The following is a 22916-nucleotide window of genomic DNA, read 5'->3' as shown; positions in this document are numbered from 1 at the left end:
GCCACAGCGGCTGGCCAGGGCGAATCCTATCATTGATATTCCCCATGTTATACACTTCTTAATCTGAGGTCTTCTTTCTTGGTCTTCCATTATTATTTTTTCCTCTTCGTTCATGTACAAACTGTATAATATCCGTGTTACCCTTCAGACTACTCCTGCTTCTCTCAGAATTCAGAATATCTTGCACCATTTTACATACTGGAGTGCTTTTTCCATGTAGACTAGTCCTATGGGCATGTTCGATTTTATTTTTCTTCAGTCTGGTATAGTCTAGTCTCGCCTTTTGGTCTGAGTAGGCTTCAACATTGAGCACTCGCTGCTCTGGGCAGCCTGCCTTCCGTTGGCTGTCTAACATATTTTCGTTTAATAGTACCTGTTTGACGAAGTTGCTGAAGTTTTGACTTCAATATAACTTTCCGGGTACAGTTGGCAGCTCTGCAAACAAACGGCCTGTGTTGTCCGTCTTGAGTAGTTTTAGCTGAAGTTGATTTTATCAGAGTTACTGTGTGATTTCCACGGTTAAAATCAATCAGTGTACTGTCTGTGTTTGCGAACTTTCTTCGTCTCCATCAGAGGCACATTTGAACTGCTAGGAAGTGTTCAGTCTGGAACAACCAGGCCGGGATAATTTGTATCGGGCTATACTCGCGACATTATCATCACCAGGACGGGACGTCGAAGCAACCAGCCATCGCCTCCGGTGCGCCAGATTCTGTTCTTGCAGTGAAGAAAACAGCCTGTTAATGTATGTCCGCAGCACCGGCTGACTAGAGAAATTTGCTATGTGGTAATCAGAGCTCAACAGAGGGCGCCTGTTTCTGTTCTTTATATCTTGGTTCTGTCTTGGGTTGTCATTGTCTGAGTTTTCACTACTGTTGGAGCACAATTAATGTTGGGTTTGCTGTGTGATTTTTCTTAAGATTTGTGTTGCAAGTAATTAGCTCCGCATACCTCTTGTTCATAAATGTCACAAGCTAGTTTATGGACAACTTCACAATCACAGCAATTGTCTGTATATCAAATTATCGTATTGTAAATGTATCATGTGTTCTTCCATTTTGAATTTAGTCACAATAAATCCAATTGTTATTTTGAACAGAACTTTCATTCCATAGTTAGGTAGAGTAACCCTTTTCTCTGTCACGAATTAATTAAACTTTCCATTGTAAAATTAATTGTTATCGAATTAAAACTATTCCAGGTGCCAAACTCTTCTCTATCCCACTTGCAGGGTCGACTACAGTCAGTTCGCGTTTCTCTTTAATCCACGTCCAACAGCAAAAGTTGGAGTTATCAAAGGGAGGCTTAAGCCATCCTTTCCGTAATGCAAATTTCAACTGAATTTAGAGTTAAAAACACTGCTAGCCCTAGCACCTCGCAATGGCATGTTGTATTTCATTCGCTTAATTGCTGTATCGAACTTCGCCTGCAATTCTCCGCCGACACTAATTGTATCTTGAAATGTGCTGCCATGAATTCGCTGTAGTTACTGAAAGAAGCACTAGAAATGTTATTTGGAACTTGCTGTTTAGAATGTCCACAAAATGCCAATAGAAGAAAGCAATGTGGTCACCAAAACGCAACAGGATGAGAAGAAACTAGTGAACACAGTCAGTACGGTATTATCAAACATTATGGCACTCTTTGTACTGGTCATAGTACGGACTCTCGGCAAAAGCAAGCAACTATGGAAGCCTTGACAACATGTCCAGCCAGCAAAAGATCTCGTCGAATTCACTTATACAGACTGGATCGAACAGCTCGGATGAGGTGATCCTACGTTGAGCCTAGGATTTTGAAGGGAGATGAAATTTTGATCTGGTTGGGTAAGCTAAATGCAAGTCTTGAACTGTTAGTCATTCTACTACCTTGGAACGTACGAGACAATAAGTACACACTAGACAAATTGTTCCACTTGTCTGTCAAACTCAAAATGTATCCTGCGCAACGTGAGACATGCGCTTTCCTGACACGTAATCGTCTGCATATGCACATGAAATAAAATGTGGCGCTGTTCAACGCGAGTGTGCTTATTTGTTCAAAGAGATCTTGCGATAGTAAACTGGAAGTGTAGAGGCTGTAGGTAAAGTGAACCAAAAATTTCCTTCTGTTGTGGACTGGCAAGACAGCCAATCCACTATGACAGGTAGCCGAAAGGCACGCGTTTAAGCTCACGCAGGATGGCGTGAGGTCTGGAACAGGACAAGGTCTTTATAGTAGCAAAAATAGTACGTAGATTCTGGAATACTTAACTTTAATCCATAATTGGTGAACATCGGTCTGACGGTACATGCATCACAAGATAAATAGCAATTGATAATGGCGCCTTGCTAGGTCGTAGCAAATGACGTAGCTGAAGGCTATGCTAACTATCGTCTCGGCAAATGAGAGCGTAATTTGTCAGTGAACCATCGCTAGCAAAGTCGGCTGTACAACTGGACGAGTGCTAGGAAGTCTCTCTAGACCTGCCTTGTGGCGGCGCTCGGTCTGCAATCACTGATAGTGGCGACACGCGGGTCCGACGTATACTACCGGACCGCGGCCGATTTAAAGGCTACCACCTAGCAAGTGTGGTGTCTGGCGGTGACACCACACCTTCTGTACAACTTTTGTATTGAAACTACAAGAGGCAGAAAACGGAAAAAAGACGGATGTGGAAAATATAAGTTAACTGTTAATTATTTCTGAAGTTAGTACTATCAGTACACTTATCCCATTGTGAGTCAGTTCTTTCATGGAAAAATATTTGTGGTTTCCCACGAAACTGATTGTACGGAAGCGTGCATCTCATCCCCGGAAGCAAATCGGCGGCCACCATTTTCTCTCTTCTGGACTCCAAAAATACGAATATCATATGGCGAGAGATCTTTACGCTATGGAAAAATTCTGCAGCGTAGTCGAAACAACTTTGTCAATATGTATGCCCACTTCGGACGAAGAGAAACACGTCTGGGTGCATCATGATTCAGAATCCTTTCTTTCCTTTCTGAATCATTAATCTTCTGACTCGTTTGATGCGCCTACCACGAATTCCTGTCCTGTGCCAACCTCTTGATCTCCGAGTACCTTTTGCAACATCGTCTGCTGCATGAATTCCAATCTCTGTCTCCCTCTGCAGGTTTTGCCATCTACAGCTCCCTCTAGTACCGTGGAAGTCATTCCCTAATGTCCTATTATCCTGTCTCTTCTCCTTGTCAGTATTTTCTACATATTCCTTTCCTCTCCGATTATGCACAGATCCTCCTGATTCTTCATTTTATCAGCCCACCTACATTTTGTCTGTAACACCACATCTCAGATGCTTCGAGTCTCTTGTGTTCCGGTTTTCCCACAGTCCATGTGTCCATGTTTCACTACCATACAATGCTGTGCTCCAAACGTATATTCTCACAAGTTTCTCCCTCCAATTACGGCCTATGTTTGAGTCTAGAAGATTCTCTTGGATAGGAATCCCCTCTTTGCCAGTGCTAGTCTCATTTTGATGTTCTCCCTGCTCCTTCCGTCATTGCTTATTTTGCTATCTAGGTAGTATTTTTCCTTAACTTCATCTACTTCGTGACCCTCAATCCTGATGTCAAGTTTCCAGCTGTTCTCATTTCTGCTACTTCCCATTACTTTCGTGTTTCTTCGATTTACTATCCCATATTCATCAGTCTGTACATTCTATTCAGCAGACCTTGTAATCCTTCACTTTCACTCAGCATAGCACTGTCATCAGCTAATCGTATCACTGATATCTTTCCACCTTGAATTTTAATTCCAATGCTGAACCTTTCTTTTATTTCCACCATTGCTTCTTGGATGCCGAAATTAAACAGTAAAGGCGTAAGGTTACATCTCTCTCTTATACCATTTTTAATCACAACAATTGTTCAAATGGCTTTGAGCACTATGGGACTTAACATCTATGGTCATCAGTCCCCTAGAACTTAGAACTACGTAAACCTAACTAACCTAAGGACATCACACATATCCATGCCCGAGGCAGGATTCGAACCTGCGACCGTAGCAGTCGCGCGGCTCCGGACTGAGCGCCTAGAACCGCTAGACCACCGCGGCCGGCAATCACAACAATTTGTCGTCCAACATCTTGGTTCTTGTACATATTGTATATTGCCCTTCTCTCATTATACCTTACCACTATTTTTCTCAGAATCTCGAGCATTTTGCACCATTTTACATTGTCGAACGCTTTTCCAGGTCGACAAATCATATGAACATATCTTGTTTTGTCTTTAGTCTTGTTTCTATTATGAACTGCAACATCAGAGTTGCCTTACTTGTGCCTTTACATTTTCCAAAGTCAAACTCATCGTCATCTAACACATGCTTAATTTTCTTTTCCATTTATCTGTATATTCCAGAATGAGATTTCCACTCTGCAGCGGAGTGTGCGCTGATATGAAACTTCCTGGCAGATTAAAACTGTGTATTATTCTTGTCAGCAACTTGGATGCATGAGCTGTTAAGCTGATTGTGCGATATTTCTCGCACTTGTCGGCTGCTTCAGTCTTCACAATTGTGTGCATAATATTTTTCCAAATGTCAGATGGTGAATCGCCATACCCATATAGTCTGCACACCAACCAGAATAGTAGTTTTATTGCCACTTCCCCCAATGATTTTAGAAATTCTGATCGAATATTACCTATCCCTTCTGCCTTTTTTTGATCTTAAGTCCTCCAAAGCTCTTTTAAATTCTGATTCTAATACTGGATGCCGTATCTCTCCTAAATCAACCCCTGTTTCTTTTTCTAGCACATCAGACCAATCTTCCCCCTCATAGAAGAATCCAGTGTACTCTTTCCACCTACCCGCTCCCCCCTCTGAATTTACCAGTGGAATTCCACTTGCATTCTCAATGTTACCAAATGGTTCAAATGGCTCTGAGCACTATGGGACTCAACTGCTGTGGTCATTAGTCCCCTAGAACTTAGAACTACGTAAACCTAACTAACCTAAGGACATCACACACATCCATGCCCGAGGCAGGATTCGAACCTGCGACCGTAGCAGTCGCACGGTTCCGGACTGCGCGCCTAGAACCGCGAGACCACCGCGGCCGGCAATGTTACCAACATTGCTTTTAATTTCACCGAAGGTTATTTTGACTTTCCTATATGCTGAGTGAGTCCTTCAGACAATCATTTTTTTTTTCGATTTCTTCACATTTTTCATGCAGCCATTTCGTCTTAGCTTCCCTGCACTTCCTATTTATTTCACTCCTCAGCGACTTCTGTTTCAGCCTACCGCAATCATTTTTCCATGAAAGCGTTGACCGTGTTGTTTCACAGTGGGGTAAATGTTTTAACCCTTGTGGCAATTACGTTTGAAATAATAAACATCTGATTTTCATTCGACTGCCGCATATATAAAATCAAATACGAGTTAATAGGGCTCAATTTTCAGTTTCAAGTTCATCCCTCTTTAAACACGTGGTGACAAAGGGAAAACGTAAAATCCACGCTACTTTCAGAGCACATGCACATGACATGAACACACCCAATCAATCAGTGGTTGCTTAAACCAAAGCCTGACCCGATGAAATAACTGTCATGATAAACTGTCATATGAGATTGGGCTTTCGGGCTAAAACGAGGTGTGATTGGAAAGGTTTAAGAATGGATCCGCTATTGCTTAATGGTTTGGTGGACAGGTACACGCAGGGTGGGGAGTGAGTCATTACCTTGTCCATGAACGCCCTCTGACAGTTCGTTGTGGCAGCTGGTTGAGTGCGGGTCTGTTAGGGCTTGTTGCTGGATTCTGTCTGCTTAGAAAATGGACGTAATAACGGAGCAACGAGTTTGTGTGAAATTTTGTTTTAAAACCGGGAAATCAGCTTCTAAGACTTACGAACTATTAAAAACAGCTATTGGAGATAATTTTATGAGCCAGTCAAATGTTTTTGTCTGGTTCAACTGATTTAAAAATGAACCACAGTCCGGCCGTCCTTCCACCCCAAAAACGAATAAAAATATAATTAATGTCCGCGACTTAGTGCGCTCTGATCGTAGACTTACAATTAGGGAGATGGTTGATGAACTAAATTTAAGTTCCTATGCAGTTCAGTCAATTTTAACTGAATATCTGAACAGGCGTCGAGTGTCCGCAAAATTCATTCCAAAAGTGTTGTCAAGTTGTTTGTTGTTGTGGTCTTCAGTCCTGAGACTGGTTTGATGCAGCTCTCCATGCTACTCTATCCTGTGCAAGTTTCTTCATCTCCCAGTACCTACTGCAACCTATATCCTTCTGAATCTGCTTAGTGTATTGATCTCTTGGTCTCCCTCTACGATTTTTACCCTCCACGCTGCCCTCCAATGCTAAATTTGTGAGCCCTTGGTGCCTCAAAACATGTCCTACCAACCGATCCTTTCTTCTAGTCAAGTTGTGCCACAAACTTCTCTTCTCCCCAATCCTATTCAATACCTCCTCATTAGTTACGTGATCTACCCACCCGCTGTCAAATAGAAAAACTCATCTACTACTTCAAGTGTCTCATTTCCTAATCTAATCCCCTCAGCATCACCCGATTTAATTTGACTACATTCCATTATCCTCGTTTTGCTTTTGTTGATGTTCATCTTATATCCTCCTTTCAAGACACTGTCCATTCCGTTCAACTGCTCTTCCAAGTCCTTTGCTGTCTCTGACAGAATTACAATGTCATCGGCGAACCTCAAAGTTTTTATTTCTTCTCCATGAATTTTAATACCTACTCCGAATTTTTCTTTTGTTTCCTTTACTGCTTGCTCAATATACAGATTGAATAACATCGGGGAGAGGCTACAACCCTGTCTCACTCCTTTCCCAACCATTGCTTCAAGTAACCAGAGATAATACCGACTTGAGGTGTGGCAAGAACTGAGTAGTCGAACTACAACTCACCCAGATTTGTTAAACAGGGTAATTACAGGTGACGAATAGAGGATATATGGATACGATCCTGAAACTAACGTGCGGTCTTCGCAGTGGAAGACTCCAGGTTCACCACGACCGAAAAAAGAACGGCAACGTCGGTCGAAGATGAAGAAAATGTGGGTGATTTTTTTCAATTCTACCGGTATTGTGCATCATGAATTTACCCCTGGAGGACAGACAATTAACCAGGAATACTACAAATGTGTCCATGAGCGTTTGCGCGAAAAGGTGCGGAAGAAAAGGCCTGCATTGTGGAAAGACAGGTGCCACATCATGACAATGCTCCGGCTTATCGTGGCTTCCCCATCGTTGAATTTTTGACCAAATTCAAAATTCCTGTTCTTCCACAACCGCCATATTCCCCTGCGGACTTCTACCTGTTTCCTAAACTGAAATTTTCAGTGAAAGGGAAGCGATTTGATTCAATTGAAAACATCCAGGCAAATACGGAGAGCATCCTTAACACACTTCTGGAGAAAAACGTCCAGGAATGTTTCCAAACATGGAAACTCCTTTGGAGTCGGTGTGTTCAGTCAGATTTGGACTATTTTGAAGGAGATACATCACAGTAGCATGTAAGTACTACCATTGCACAATTACAAGCCCATTCTTATAACTTTCCAATGACACCTAAGTCTTCGTGCGTACAGGAAAGTGGCTACTGGTTCTCTAATCATGACTCTGATATCAAAAGTAGGACTCGCAGCTTTGACGTTCATCCCAAATCATACTACAAAATATTAGAGATCGCGCCTTGCGCAAAAGCATCCATACACTTCAGCACATCAACACACAGAGGACAATTGTCGCAGCAGCAGCAGGCAGTCCCACTCCAGTCGGCGTACCGGAAGCGAGCCTGTGCCCTGTGCCTACTTTTACTTGTCCGTCAACTAGAGAGCAGAATCTCTGACTTCAGCTGTTACGTTCCTCACCAAGCCTATCACAGAGGTCTAGAGCCACGCACTTCTTCAGATACAAAGTTCTTTGGCTGAATTACCAGACAATAGCTAGTGCTTTAGTGCCGAAGATGTAATCGAAATAAAACTGTAGGCACCTTTCGAAGTATGTGGTTCGCTGTCATCATCTGTGAAGTGTCGGCAGAAGTGCCAACACCGTGTTGTTTGAGGAAGCCGAAATGCGCGCTATAAGCTCACGCAGGCTGGCGTGAGGCCTGAAACAGGATACGTAATGAATGCTATAAAGAAAAGTACGTAGCTGCTGGAATACGTAACTTTAATCCACAATTGGTGAACATTGGTCTTGTTGATACAGTATTATCATCTCAATATAACTTGGTGATGGCGCCTTGCTAGGTCGTAGCAATTGACTTAGCTGAAGGCTATGCTAACTATCGTCTCGGCAAATGAGAGCGTAATTCTCAGTGAACCTTTCCTAGCAACGTCGGCTGTACAACTGGGTCGAGTGCTAGTAAGTCTCTCTAGACCTGGCGTGTGGCGGCGCTCGGTCTGCAATCACTGATAGTGGCGACACGCGGGTCCGTCGTATACTAGCGGACCGCGTCCGATTTAAAGGCTACCACCTAGCAAGTGTGGTGTCTGGCGGTGACACCACAATCTGGACATTATGGTGAACACCTCATGGATTGGCCTCATTTTGTCGTCCAATACCTGATTGTTGCTCCATGCGATCCTAATCTGTTGCTGGGGTTCTACAATGCCACGTTCCACTGGCCGCATTCACTGTGTTAGGTAGCATGCTGCCGTATGACGAACTCAATTCCGTCCCTTACGTACTGGCACGGTGTTGTTCCACGTCCACGTGACACGCTGGCACTTGCTTCAACATTTCCACATTGTCTGACGTCTCTGTACGGTCGTTACGTTGACAGAAAAGAGAGCACTGCTGCACAGAAGTCCGCTCAGCTTCTCGGTAATGAAAGGCACTTATTTCTGCAACACAGACACAGAGATACTCTACATTCATTCAAGCCATACTTCCGTGATATCTGAGTGAAAGCTGTAAGATGACAATTTTTAAGTTCACACAATAGCGTGAGTTTATTGGTATTTCAGCGAGAAACCGAAGAATTAACGAGTAGTACATCATTAAATGTGTTGAAGGATATGCAGTCCAGCGCACTAATATTGCCAAAACGGAAAAAGGAAACTGATATTTTATTGTTCGTGAATTCCAAAGCAGAGAAAATATGATATGCGGACTTCAAGAAAATTGTCTAAATGGCTCTGACCACTATGGGACTTAACTTCTGAGGTCATCAGTCGCCTAGAACTTAGAAGTAATTAAACCTAACTAACCTAAGGACATCACACACATCCATGCCCGAGGCAGGATTCGAACCTGCGACCGTAGCGGTCACTCGGTTCCAGACTGTAGCGCCCAGAACCGCACGGCCGCTCCACCGGCCTATACGGACTTCGATGTTGGGTGAAGACATTACTCAAGGGCTAGATTGCCGAGATCAGGTAACGATGTCTCGGACGTCTCTGAGGAGCGTTGTAATGTAAGATCGTTGTTATTAGTTCACGAGGTCGAGTATGGGGACAAATGAAGAGAGTATCTCTCCACAATTGCGCACATGGTGAGACAGTGAGAGGGAGGAGGAGAAAGGGGTGGCGGTGAGAGGCAACAAGAGAGTAAACGAGAGGTGTAACGTGCACCGAGAAACCTGTTTGGTGATTCTGAAACAGCAGATGCTAAAGAACACGGATTGATAGTTTTGTGCCATGACCAACATATTTATTTTACTTTTGTGTCCAACGCTAACTTGACATCAACACCGATATCATTAATCCAGTACTATAGACCCATTAAACTTATTTCTTAGGTTGCTATATGTTTCTCGTAGATGACTTGACCAATAGCACACATACTATTCATCTGTCATCGATTCTGCCACAAAGCTCATTAGACGTAAATGGAATTTACACGTTGTGTATTTACGTCAGAACCAGTAACGACCGATAAAATAACAAAATTAAAAATGAAGAAATGACCACTGAAATTATATTAGAAAAATATTTATAGCTATATCTCTCTGCACACCACACTGTTAACAAATTGAATTAATTTTTAAATCATAGGAGTTTCAGAAATTTTAGGTAGTGTTTTATGCTTCCAAGGTAACATCACGATGTCCGTTTGTACGGACTACTTTGACACTACATGCGTCAACTAAAGAATTTTTCTTATTCACTTTTTTACTTCTTAGCAGTGTTGTGTTGTATGTTATGGCAGTCAATTATGCTGCCCGAATAACACGTATAGATAGATTTAAATGTCGTTAGATAAAATGACAAATGTAGTACAGAGATACGTAGTAAAGAATGTTCATATACAATTTCACATGTACGTCCCCTGTTTCTATGTTGTTCTGTATTGTAATTTTGGGGATTAATTAGCATTTCTTTTTGTCTGTCTCTTTGACCAGCAAAGACGCTGTCCGGTAACGTTATCGAAAAATTGTCCACAGGTGGCAGCGGTTTGGCGTGTGAGGTAGGTGTGCAAGGATGAAATCTTATGTGGTGATCTGCAAGGTTGTAAAAAAAATGTGTGAATGTAACGGCGACTGCTGACATAAAGAACGCTCAGAACTTTTAACCATCGCTTCAAAGTATCTGCGAACAGAAAATGAACTTGGAGTGATTGTAACTGTTAATAGCGCGTAGTTCTCGTCGTTGCGAACACTGCTGTAGCTGGAAGAGTGAAATCGGCAGCCCATTTCTCCGTCAGCATCACCAACTTGGCGAAAACTGCTGCACGACAGCTGCAATTGACGAGACCTCACGTAAGCCATGGCTTGTGATTGGAAGCGAAGTTGAAATGGCTGCCTATAACGGCAGGCTCTCAGAACCAGTCAATGCTGGTGAACGCACGCTGACTCAACGGAGAAAGAGACGTCAAGTGAGAGGCACAAAACAGACGTTGGCTAACCGTGCGTTGCGTTTGCCTACACATATGACAAACAGTAAAGGAAGCGAGAGAAAAAACTGGAGTAGGAATTAAATTTCAGGGAGAAGAAGAAAAAACTTTTAGCTTTATCTATGATATCTTATTTCTAGCAGAGAGAGCAAAGGACCTGGAAGAGCAATTGAACAGAAGTGTCTTGAAAGGAGGATATACGATAAGTATCAACAAAAGCAAAACAAGGATAATGTAATCTAGTCAAATTAAATCAGCTGATCAGTGCTAAGGGAATTAGATTAGGAACGAGACACCTAAAGTAGTAGATGAGCTTTGCAAAATATCTGATGATGGCCGAAGTAGACAGGATATAAAATGTAGAGTGCCATTGTCAACAAAAGCATTTCTGAAGAAGAGAAATTTGTTAACATAGAATATTGATTTAAGTTTTAGGAGGCCTTTTCAAAAGGTATTTGCTTCGAGTGTAAACATCTATGAAAGTGAAACATAGATGACAAACAGTTTAGACAAAAAGAGAATGGAACCTGAAGTTTTCGATGCTACTGGAGAATGTTGAAGATGAGATGAGTAGGTCACGTAACTGATGTGGAGGTATTGAATACACTTTATAAACATTTGAACAGACATGGGGCGTCCCAAGACGAATGATTAATATTCAGTTATATGAGAGGAAGTGTCATTTGAAGCAAAAAAGTCTAGTAAACGTGAGCTTTGAAATGCATACCTCATGAGCAGTGAGCACTTAATCATCTTCGATACTATGAAACACATGCGTCCTAGTGCAAGCTCTTTGATTTCCAGCTTTCCAAATTTTGAGAGGTGGTAGCATGGAACAAAAAAAAAAAGGAAGGAAAAAATACGTAAACATAGGCTCCAAAGTAATTGCAGTGAATCATGAACTGTGGAAAAATCGGAAACGAAAAGATTTCAAGCATTTGAGATGTGGTACTATAGAGGGATATTAAAAATTAGGGATGAAGATGTCCTCCGCAGAATCGGTTAAGAATGGTTCGTATGGAGAACACTAGCAAGAAAATAGGACACGATAACAGGACATAGGAATGATACTAGAGGCAGTCATACAGGGTGTAAGCTGTAAGGGAAGACAGAGATCGGAGACAACCAATATATAACTGAGGATATATGGTGCAGCAGGCCGCTGTGGCCGAGAGGTTATACACGCTTCAGTCCGGAACCGCGCTGTGCTACGGTCGCAGATTCCTGCCTCGGGCGTTGTTGTTTGTGATATTCTTGGTTTAGTCAGATTTAAGTAGTTCTAAGTCTAGGGGACTGATGGCCTCAGACGTTAAGTCCCACTGAGCTTAGAGCCATTTGAACCATTTGATATATGGTGCAAGTGCTGCACTGGGACGAACCGTTTGGGCAGGAGAAGAACTAGAGGCAGGCTGCGTCAAACCAATCGGACGAGTAAAAACAGAAACAGCAGGGATAGTAAATAGACTAGGTGGTGTATTAGGTCTTGTACTATGACTGCGGGGAAAAATTTTGCTCATTACATATTCTCCTTCTGTAGAAGCGAAAGGCAGTTCAGATCTAAGTCGAACTGTGAAAGTTGTAATATAGGAAGAAAGAACAGGACAATTTAAGCGAACAGACAAACAAAAGGAATATCGCAATATAGTATGACAGTAAAATTATAATAAAGTGAGGTGTCACCGCCAGACACCACACTTGCTAGGTGGTAGCCTTTAAATCGGCCGCTGTCCATTAGCATACGCCGGACCCGCGTGTCGCCACTGTCAGTGGTTGTAGACCGAGCGCCGCCACACGGCAGGTCTAGAGAGACTTCTTAGCACTCGCCCCAGTTGTACAGCAGACTTTGCTAGCGATGCTACACTGACAAATACGCTCTCATTTGCCGAGACGATAGTTAGCATAGCCTTCAGCTACGTCATTTGCTACGACCTAGCAAGGCGCCACTATCAATAGATATTTAACTTGTGATGCATGTACCGTCAGACCGATACCTCGCGCCAGCCTGCGTGAGCTTAAGCGCGTGCCTTTCGGCTTCCTCTCATAGTGACTTCGCTGTCTTGCCAAGTCACAACATAAAGAATCTGTAAAAGTGCTCCCACCACCACCCTCCTACCCTCCAACCTCCCGCCCACCTGTTCTCTCTTTGCGTGCTGCGGACACTTTATTTTAGGTTATTGATTTCATTCATTATGTAAGAACCATTCAATTTAGCCAATCTTAGCTACTTCACAGCCATATAATATGGTCGTAGTTTATCATATGAATATGCTGCACGTCCTGGTTCCACAAACGAATATGTCTGAAAAATTACAGATAGCATTCGTTTTCCATTTTTTACTTGCACAAGAATGAAAAAGAATTATGTACCCATTTCAAAACAGTTTTTTACCGCACGTAAGAATAGACATTTGGACTTACAGGAACACGCTACATCAAACACAATACTAACAAATTAACATAAGGAAAAAAGATCTTGTGTAACTCTGGATTCAGAAACATCTTGTTTTGGAGGGCGGGCAACCACAGCCAAACTTCGACATTTTTTCAAAGAAAATTGCGTACTGGCTGTATCAATGAGTTTCATTAATTCTGTGACCGGTTTAGCACCACTCATCGGTGCATCCTCGAGCAATATACGCTATTTATAGCATAGTAACGTTGAACATTGTCCTGAAGCCACTCCCCACCATCCACGTCCAATATACCGTCATCTGGTGAAAGCGGGAGTTAAAATTTTAAAATCTTTTTAAAAAAAATTTAAATGATGAGAGCGGCAATGACCGTGCAAGCTGAGAGGAGCCGCGCGACAGCGGACGCGGCCTGACTGACTGGCTGAAACCCGGAAAGCGTATACGGGGTGTTACAAAAAGGTACGGCCAAACGTTCAGGAAACATTCCTCACACACAAAGAAAGAAAATATGTTATGTGGACATGTGTCCGGAAACGCTTACTTTCCATGTTAGAGCTCATTGTATTACTTCTCTTCAAATCACATTAATCATGGAATGGAAACACACAGAAACAGAACGTACCAGCGTGACTTCACTTTGTTACTGGAAATGTTCAAAATGTCCTCTGTTGGCGAGGATACATGCATCCACCCTCCGTCGCATGGAATCCGTGATGCGCTGATGCAGCCCTGGAGAATGGCGTATTGTATCACAGCCGTCCACAATACGAGCACGAAGAGTCTGTACATTTGGTACCGGGGTTGCGTGGCTAAGAGCTTTCAAATGCCCCCATAAATGAAAGTCAAGAGGGTTGAGGTCAGAGGAGCGTGGAGGCCATGGAATTGGTCCGCCTCTACCAATCCATCGGTCACCGAATCTGTTGTTGAGAAGCGTACGAACACTTCGACTGAAATGTGCAGGAGCTCCGTCGTGCATGAACCACATGTCGTGTCGTACTTGTAAAGGCACATGTTCTAGCAGGACAGGTAGAGTATCCCGTATGAAATCATGATAACGTGCTCCATTGAGCGTAGGTTGAAGAACATGGGGCCCAATCAAGACATCACCAACAATGCCTGCCGAAACGTTGATGACGTGATTGCACAATTGCGTGCGGATTCTCGTCAGCCCACACGTGTTGATTGTGAAAATTTACAATTTGATCACGTTGGAATGAAGCCTCATCCGTAATGAGAACATCTGCACTGAAATGACGATTGACACATTGTTGGATGAACCATTCGCAGATGTGTACCCGTGGAGGCCAATCAGCTGCTGATAGTGCCTGCACACGCTGTACATGGTACGGAAACAACTGGTTCTCCCGTATCACTCTTCATACAGTGACGTGCTCAACGTTGCCTTGTACAGCAGCAACTTCTCTGACGCTGACGTTAGGGTTATCGTCAACTGCGCGAAGAATTGCTTCGTTCATTGCAGGTGTCCTCGTCGTTCTAGGTCTTTCCCAGTCGCGAGTCATAGGCTGGAATGTTCCGTGCTCCCCAAGATGCGATCAATTGCTTCGAACGTCTTCCTGTCGGGGCACCTTCGTTCTGGAAATCTGTCTCGATACAAACGTACCGCGCCACGGCTATTGCCCCGTGCTAATCCATACATCAAATGTGCATCTGCCAACTCCGCATTTGTAAACATTGCACTGACTGCAAAACCACGTTCATGCTACGTACTGATGTGCTTGATGCTAGTACTGTAGAGCAATGAGTCGCATATCAACACAAGCACCGAATTCAACATTACCTTCCTTCAATAGGGCCAACTGGAGGTGAATCGAGGAAGTACAGTACATACTGACGAAACCAAAATGAGCTCTAACATGGAAATTAAGCGTTTCCGGACACATGTCCCCATAACATCTTTTTTTATTTGTGTGTGAGGAATGTTTCCTGAAAGTTTGGCCGTACCTTTTTGTAACACCCTGTATAAGTGGTGCTTAACCGGTAGCAGATTTAATAAAAATATATTCAGAAAACCAGAAAGCAGTGTACGACTGTGAAAAAGAAAGTCTTCCGAGACCAGTCTGCCTCTTGAAACAAGAAACATGTATACTGCGCACTTTCACAGCCACATAAGTTCTGTCATGACGCAGTGTAAAACACTTCGGACACCGCATTAAAGGGAACCGCACACACACTCTTTGCACTGGCGGCGCATCTGGTCTACAGCGGCAGTCGTTGGCTTACCTGCTGTTAATGTGGCGAGGAGGGAGGGGGGTGGAGTGGCGTGTGATGTACTGCTGGCTCCTCCCTCCCCTCAACTTTGGCGTCCCACTGAGCTGACGACTCAGTCAGCAAACCCATCTGCTGTTTCTCTTATTTTGTTTATGAAACTTTCATTCTGTGTACACTGACGGAAGAAAAATCTCGCAACACCAAGGAGTTGTGCGACATAAACGAAAGTTGGTAGACGTATTTCTACATCTGAAAAATGATGTCTCTTCAGATTTCGCACCAGTCGTATAAGGCTGACCCCAGTAGCGCCACTGTGAACGTGTAAATCAGGTTTTCCTTAATAACACGTGGCAACTGTTCTGAGCGTTAGTTACTTTTGAGAGTGGTCGTGGTGTGTTGATGTTACTCAAGAATGCCTTTAAGGCGACGACGACGTCCTTATCAACAACAAACTGAGCTTGAATCGAGTCGTGTAATATGACTATGAGACGCTCCTGCGATACCGCAGAACGACTTGACAGGAATGTAACCACTGCACTTGACTGTCGGCAGCAGTGGTCGCAAGAATATACGGTCGCAAGAAGATTGGGCCCATGACGGCCACATGGCAAGTCATGACGAAGTTGGCACCCGACTTTCGAGAAATATACACTTCATTCAGAGTTCTTAATAGGTATGCCACAGTTCTGTAGTTCTCTGCACAAAATTTAAATAGTTCTGAAGAATTTCGAGCAGAAAACAATAGTACTTGGGAATATTTTAATCTTGTTACAAAAATTAATGGCCAAATCTGGGAAAGAAATAATAACCACAGTTCTGAATAGCTCCCCAAAAGTTCTACAGAGAAGGACATTTCTTGTGTGCAGGTAATAGTTTATGAGACAACAGCAATAATTAGGGACCTACTCCCGTAGTCATGTGAAGTCGGCACCCGACTTCTGAGAAACACACATTTTTCTCAGAGTTATTAGTATACATGTTGTAGTTCCACAATTCTCTGTATAAATTGGTAACAGTTTTGTAGTATTTCGCAAAAACAAATTATGATCACGTTTCTGAATAGCTGACTAGCTATGAAGTCGGCACCCGATTTTCGAGAAATACTCATCTTCTTCTTTCTCTTAGATTTCTTTAAAGATGGTCTATGATTCTAGAGTTCTCTGTACAAATTATGAAGAGTTCTGCAGAACTTGGCGGAAAAATTATGATCACTTTCTGAGTAGCTGACTAACTTTGAAGTTGGCACGCGATTTTCAAGAAATATAAATTTCTACAGTCCTTTATAGATATGCTAAAGCTCTAGAGTTCTCTAATAAATTTAGAATAGATTTGTAGAGTGTCGAGAACCAAAAATTAATATCACGTTTCATACAGCATCACAGAGATGTAGAAATGTAAATAAAAAGTGTATTTGATTGCCTAATAGATCACCAGAAGGCTTTTGATAGAGTAAAGAAACGACAAATTGATGGAGATTTTGAGAAATATTTGAATGGAGGAAAGAGATCTGCGAATCATCAAGAACCTCTACAGGAATCAAAGAGAAGTGTTGAGTATTGATGGAGAACGCACTGAGGCAGTCAAAATTCTCAAGGTAGTAAGACAGGGACGTATCTTGTCATTCATACTATTTAATATATGTACTCAGAATTCATATTCAGAGAATCCCTGGAAGAAGTAGAAGAAGGAATTGTGATAAATGTAATAAGAGTAAACAAGAATCGATCTTCTGATGATACTATTGCATTTGCTGACAATATTCAAGCGTTACAGTTATTAATGGAAGGTATTGTAAGAGTTAGCAGTCAGTATGGGCTTGAAACAAATTCCACAAAGACAAAATTAATGGTCGTTAAGTTAGGAAAGTATTACAGGAGTAAACTTAGTCATACATAAAGAACTATAGCAAGGCTAAAACAATATACATACCTTGGAACCATTATAAATGAAAACTGGGACAGCTCGCAAGAACTCAAGTTTCGCATCGGGAAAGCAAGAAGCGTGTTTCAGAAAATCTGTGCTGTCTTCAAAAGCCATACCCTAACTCTAAGAACAAAAATCTGACTTTTGCAGTGCTTTGTACATTCTCTCCTGATATATGGGGTAAATACACTCCTGGAAATTGAAATAAGAACACCGTGAATTCATTGTCCCAGGAAGGGGAAACTTTATTGACATATTCCTGGGGTCAGATACATCACATGATCACACTGACAGAACCACAGGCACATAGACACAGGCAACAGAGCATGCACAATGTCGGCACTAGTACAGTGTATATCCACCTTTCGCAGCAATGCAGGCTGCTATTCTCCCATGGAGACGATTGTAGAGATGCTGGATGTAGTCCTGTGGAACGGCTTGCCATGCCATTTCCACCTGGCGCCTCAGTTGGACCAGCGTTCGTGCTGGACGTGCAGACCGCGTGAGACGACGCTTCATCCAGTCCCAAACATGCTCAATGGGGGACAGATCCGGAGATCTTGCTGGCCAGGGTAGTTGACTTACACCTTCTAGAGCACGTTGGGTGGCACGGGATACATGCGGACGTGCATTGTCCTGTTGGAACAGCAAGTTCCCTTGCCGGTCTAGGAATGGTAGAACGATGGGTTCGATGACGGTTTGGATGTACCGTGCACTATTCAGTGTCCCCTCGACGATCACCAGTGGTGTACGGCCAGTGTAGGAGATCGCTCCCCACACCATGATGCCGGGTGTTGGCCCTGTGTGCCTCGGTCGTATGCAGTCCTGATTGTGGCGCTCACCTGCACGGCGCCAAACACGCATACGACCATCATTGGCACCAAGGCAGAAGCGACTCTCATCGCTGAAGACGACACGTCTCCATTCGTTCCTCCATTCACGCCTGTCGCGACACCACTGGAGGCGGGCTGCACGATGTTGTGGCGTGAGCGGAAGACGGCCTAACGCTGTGCGGGACCGTAGCCCAGCTTCATGGAGACGGTTGCGAATGGTCCTCGCCGATACCCCAGGAGCAACAGTGTCCCTAATTTGCTGGGAAGTGGCGGTGCGGTCCCCTACGGCACTGCGTAGGATCCTACGGTCTTGGCGTGCATCCGTGCGTTGCTGCGGTCCGGTCCCAGGTCGACGGGCACGTGCACCTCCCGCCGACCACTGGCGACAACATCGATGTACTGTGGAGACCTCACGCCCCACGTGTTGAGCAATTCGGCGGTACGTCCACCCGGCCTCCCGCATGCCCACTATACGCCCTCGCTCAAAGTCCGTCAACTGCACATACAGTTCACGTCCACGCTGTCGCGGCATACTACCAGTGTTAAAGACTGCGATGGAGCTCCGTATGCCACGGCAAATTGGCTGACACTGACGGCGGCGGTGCACAAATGCTGCGCAGCTAGCGCCATTCGACGGCCAACACCGCGGTTCCTGGTGTGTCCGCTGTGCCGTGCGTGTGATCATTGCTTGTACAGCCCTCTCGCAGTGTCCGGAGCAAGTATGGTGGGTCTGACACACCGGTGTCAATGTGTTCTTTTTTCCATTTCCAGGAGTGTATATGGACCTTAAATAAAAACACGGAGAAGACGCTGGAGGTCTTTATAGGAGGATTCTTAGAATACGTTGGACCCAGAGAATGACAAACGTACAAGTTTTGAAAAGAGTGAACACAATATTTAAATTAATCAAGGTATTGAAATGCCGAAAGTTTCAATGTCTGGGACATATTATACGTAATGCAAATATATATGATTAACCACAAAAAATACTTGAAGACAAAATCAACAGCAAAAGAGGTCATGCAAGAAAACGAATATTTTGGTTTGACAACCTTAGATGCTGGTTCAGTATGTCTAACAGAATGTTGCTACCAACAACAGAAGAATAACATACATGATAGCCAGCATCCGAACACGATAAACGCCGAAAGAAGTAGAAGTTGAGAAAAGTTGACGATGACATATGCGTCATACGAAACTTCTTTAGGATTGGTGAAATAAGATAATCTTCTTTCTGACGGGAGAAATATTGTTGTACTTGGTCTCCAAATGCTTGCGCGCCATGTTGGTAATAAGGGTATTGAAATGAATGCGAAATAACTGCTATATTAAGACAGCCAGTGACGAGACGAAACGATGAACTCAGGACGTACCTCAGCAGCTGGAAGACCTTGCCCATTCGGGACTTTCTTCTCTCCAGCTTTGTATGGACAATCGGATATAAGCGATGTTGCTCAGTATATCATTTTTATAACTGGAATTGGCGCTAATTTTAATGTCTTCGAAGATTTTACCAGTCTGGAGGCATTGGATGCTAAAATAATCAAATCATCGTGTACTAAAATACTACTGCGTTACACACCAAGAGACACTGTGTGGAAGAATCTTAAAACATCTTATGGCATAGGTTCTGCAATACGTAAATAAACCTAGAGCTCCGGCGTTAACTACAGAAGAATTCTGAGGGTGCTGCGAATTGCTGGATTTGGAGTATGATGAACATGTCCTTTATTGTGAGAAGGCATATTTCCAAAGAAAAGCTTCTGAATACGTTTTGGTACATGGAAAATTCTGTTTTTAATTTTTAAAACAGAAAAGTACACTACCTGAAAAATGAACCCTGCGATATGACAACAAGCAACTGGATTTGGGATTTTAGTTGAAGTTACCTGCCATGTCAAAGCCTAAATTTAAAACTAGAAGGCAAAAGCATCAGTCCATTTAAAATTATGTTAAAACTGATCATCTCTCAATTATAAAATGAGGATTTGAGTCAATTGCCACACCTGAAAGAACAGAGAGTATATCTTGCTGATAACAGCAGTTTTAGTCAGGTTATTTCGTAAAATGTAAATATTGCAAAGCTTATTTGGAACCCATTGTCATAAGCTTTCAACCCACTTTTAGTTAGTGAACAAAATATAATGCATATTTCTAGTGACACAGAAATTGGGATGATTTGATCACAATCAATTTCATTGTTAAAAATGAAATCTGATTATCTTTTATTACATTGAAATCATCCTGCGATAATTATTTCCTATCAGTCATTGCGCAGTGAACATTTGGTAGGCTAAGAAGATATGCACGTAGTTACATAAGCTAATGTCTCTTTGAGACAACATACAGGTCAATGCAACGCTTTGCATCCATGACATTTATTGAAGGCGATACAACGTTACGGGTAAAAGAATCAGATTAATGTTATGCAATGTTCCTGAGCTGTAACACAGGTTGTTTAAACATATTAATTAAATAATTGAAAATGTTGATTAATCTTACAAACAACCTTTATTTTTGGCTGTTAAGCATCGGCTGCGACTCCTAGTAGAGCAGACACAACAGAGAACTCCAATTTCTCTGTCTCTCTCACTCTCTCTCTCTCTCTCTCTCTCTCTCTCTCTCTCTCTCTGTCTCTCTCTCTCTCTCTCTCTCTCTCTCTCTCACACACACACACACACACACACACTCTTCGCATCCAGAAATCTAGCCCAGAGTTATCTCCAGCAAATGACACTCTCCGGCAGCTGTAGCACCACGAAAACACTCACCTTCTCATCGAAGAGATGATTTCCAAATACTGATGATTGGTGCGCCATTAAGCGTGTGTCTTTAGGGCTGACGCAAGTTAACTGATTTAACTGTATGAGTTCGTTGTTCTTTTACCGCCGATAAGCGAACAAGATCTGTTGTCGGAACTGTCATCTGGAGTCCAGTGCGATTTTGTAGATTTTCCTTAGTGAGAATGGCTCCCTCATTACTGCAACGGAAGTATGAAGGTGCAAATTTGTCTGAATTGTACGACGCATCTGAACTCCTCAGTGAAAAAAAATAGCACATGTCTTATTAAGTGTTTGAAAATTCCAGTATTTACCGAATACTGAAGGAACAGGAATTTGTGAAAGCACTTTATAGAAACAGCTATCTTCAATTCCGACACTTAATGGCAACAAAGGATATCAAATTAAATTAAAGTTACTGTAATAAAACACAATAAATACACGAAAAAATGGTAACTACAGTTAGACTGCCAGTGTTTTCAGAAGTCGGATGCATAGCGACAATCGACATAACGTGTGCCGACCTGTCTCTAGATGCACCGATCACAACTGGGGCAACAATTTTTTGCCTCCGTACGAAAATCTATTATGTTAGGGAAGTCGATCTCAGGCCATCGCAATCATAAACGATTACCATCACAAATTTGTGATAAAACTCTTTGGGTGGTATCCAGAACTGTTGTCGGAACTGTCATCTGGAATCCAGTGTGAGTTTGTTGATTTTCCTTAGTGAGAATGCGTCCGTCATTATTGCAATTATCTCATAAACCTGGTCAAAAAAATGTCGTTAACCATTTCTGTAGAACTCTTGGGGGGCGATTCAGAATTGTAGTTATTATGTTTTTCCCAAATTTGGAATTTCGTTCTTACAAGGGTAAAATTTTCCGAACTCTTATTGGTTTCTTCACGAAATTCTATAGAACTGTTTAAATTTTGTATAGAGAACTCTAGAACGCTGGCATACCTACGAAGAACTCTGAAACAAAAGTATATTTCTCGAAAGTGGGGTGTCAACTTCTCCAGACCGACGTGGCAGAGCCGCCGAGAGGGAACACCGCTGTGTTGGGCGTTATGGCTCTGTCGTATCTTACTGAATCTGCAGCAGAAACCTGAGCAGCAGTCGGCCCCAAAAATCAAACAACAATGATGTCCTAACCAGACGCCCTGTAGCGTGCGTTCCACTGACCCCAAACCAACGCCATTTGCGACGTCAGCGGTGTCAAACACGGACTCATTGGAGAGTAGGGTGGAGGTGTGTTGTGTTTTACGATGGAAGCTGGAGCTGCCTCTGAGCCAGTGATAGCCGTGTGTGTTAGTTAGAAGGAGGCCAGGTAAGGGACTGCAACCAACCTGTCTGCATGCTAGACACACTTGTCCTGCACCTGGAGTGTGGCCTGGGATGCGCTTCCATATGACAGGAGCCGCACTCTCGTTGTTATCTGCTTCACTGCAAATTTGTACGTCAATCTGAGGATTCGTCCTGTTGCGCTGCCACTCATCAACAGCATTTCAGGGGATGTTTTCCAACAGGATAATGCTCGTCCGCGTACAGTTGTTGTAATCCAAAATTCTCCACAGATTGTTGACATGTTGCCCTGCAATGCTCGATCTTTAATTTGTCTCCAGTGGAGCACATATGGGTCCTCATCGGACTACAGCTCCAGCGTCATACACAACTAGCATTAAACGTCCTATACTGACCGAACCGTTGCAACAGGTATGGAACTCTATGCCACGAAGTGATATCAGCCACCTGTACAACCAAAATGCATGTACGTTTGCATGCTTGCATTAAACATTCTGGCGGTTACACCAGTTATTAATATACGAACATTTCACATATGTAACAGCGTTTTTCGACATTACACTACTGGCCATTAAAATTTCTACACTACGACGATGACGTGCTACAGACGCGAAAT

The sequence above is a fragment of the Schistocerca americana genome, chromosome 1 (assembly GCF_021461395.2).
Source record: "Schistocerca americana isolate TAMUIC-IGC-003095 chromosome 1, iqSchAmer2.1, whole genome shotgun sequence".
Classification (NCBI taxonomy): domain Eukaryota; kingdom Metazoa; phylum Arthropoda; class Insecta; order Orthoptera; family Acrididae; genus Schistocerca; species Schistocerca americana.
The sequence above is the reverse complement of the archived record's forward strand: the minus strand, read 5'-3'. Positions refer to the sequence as shown.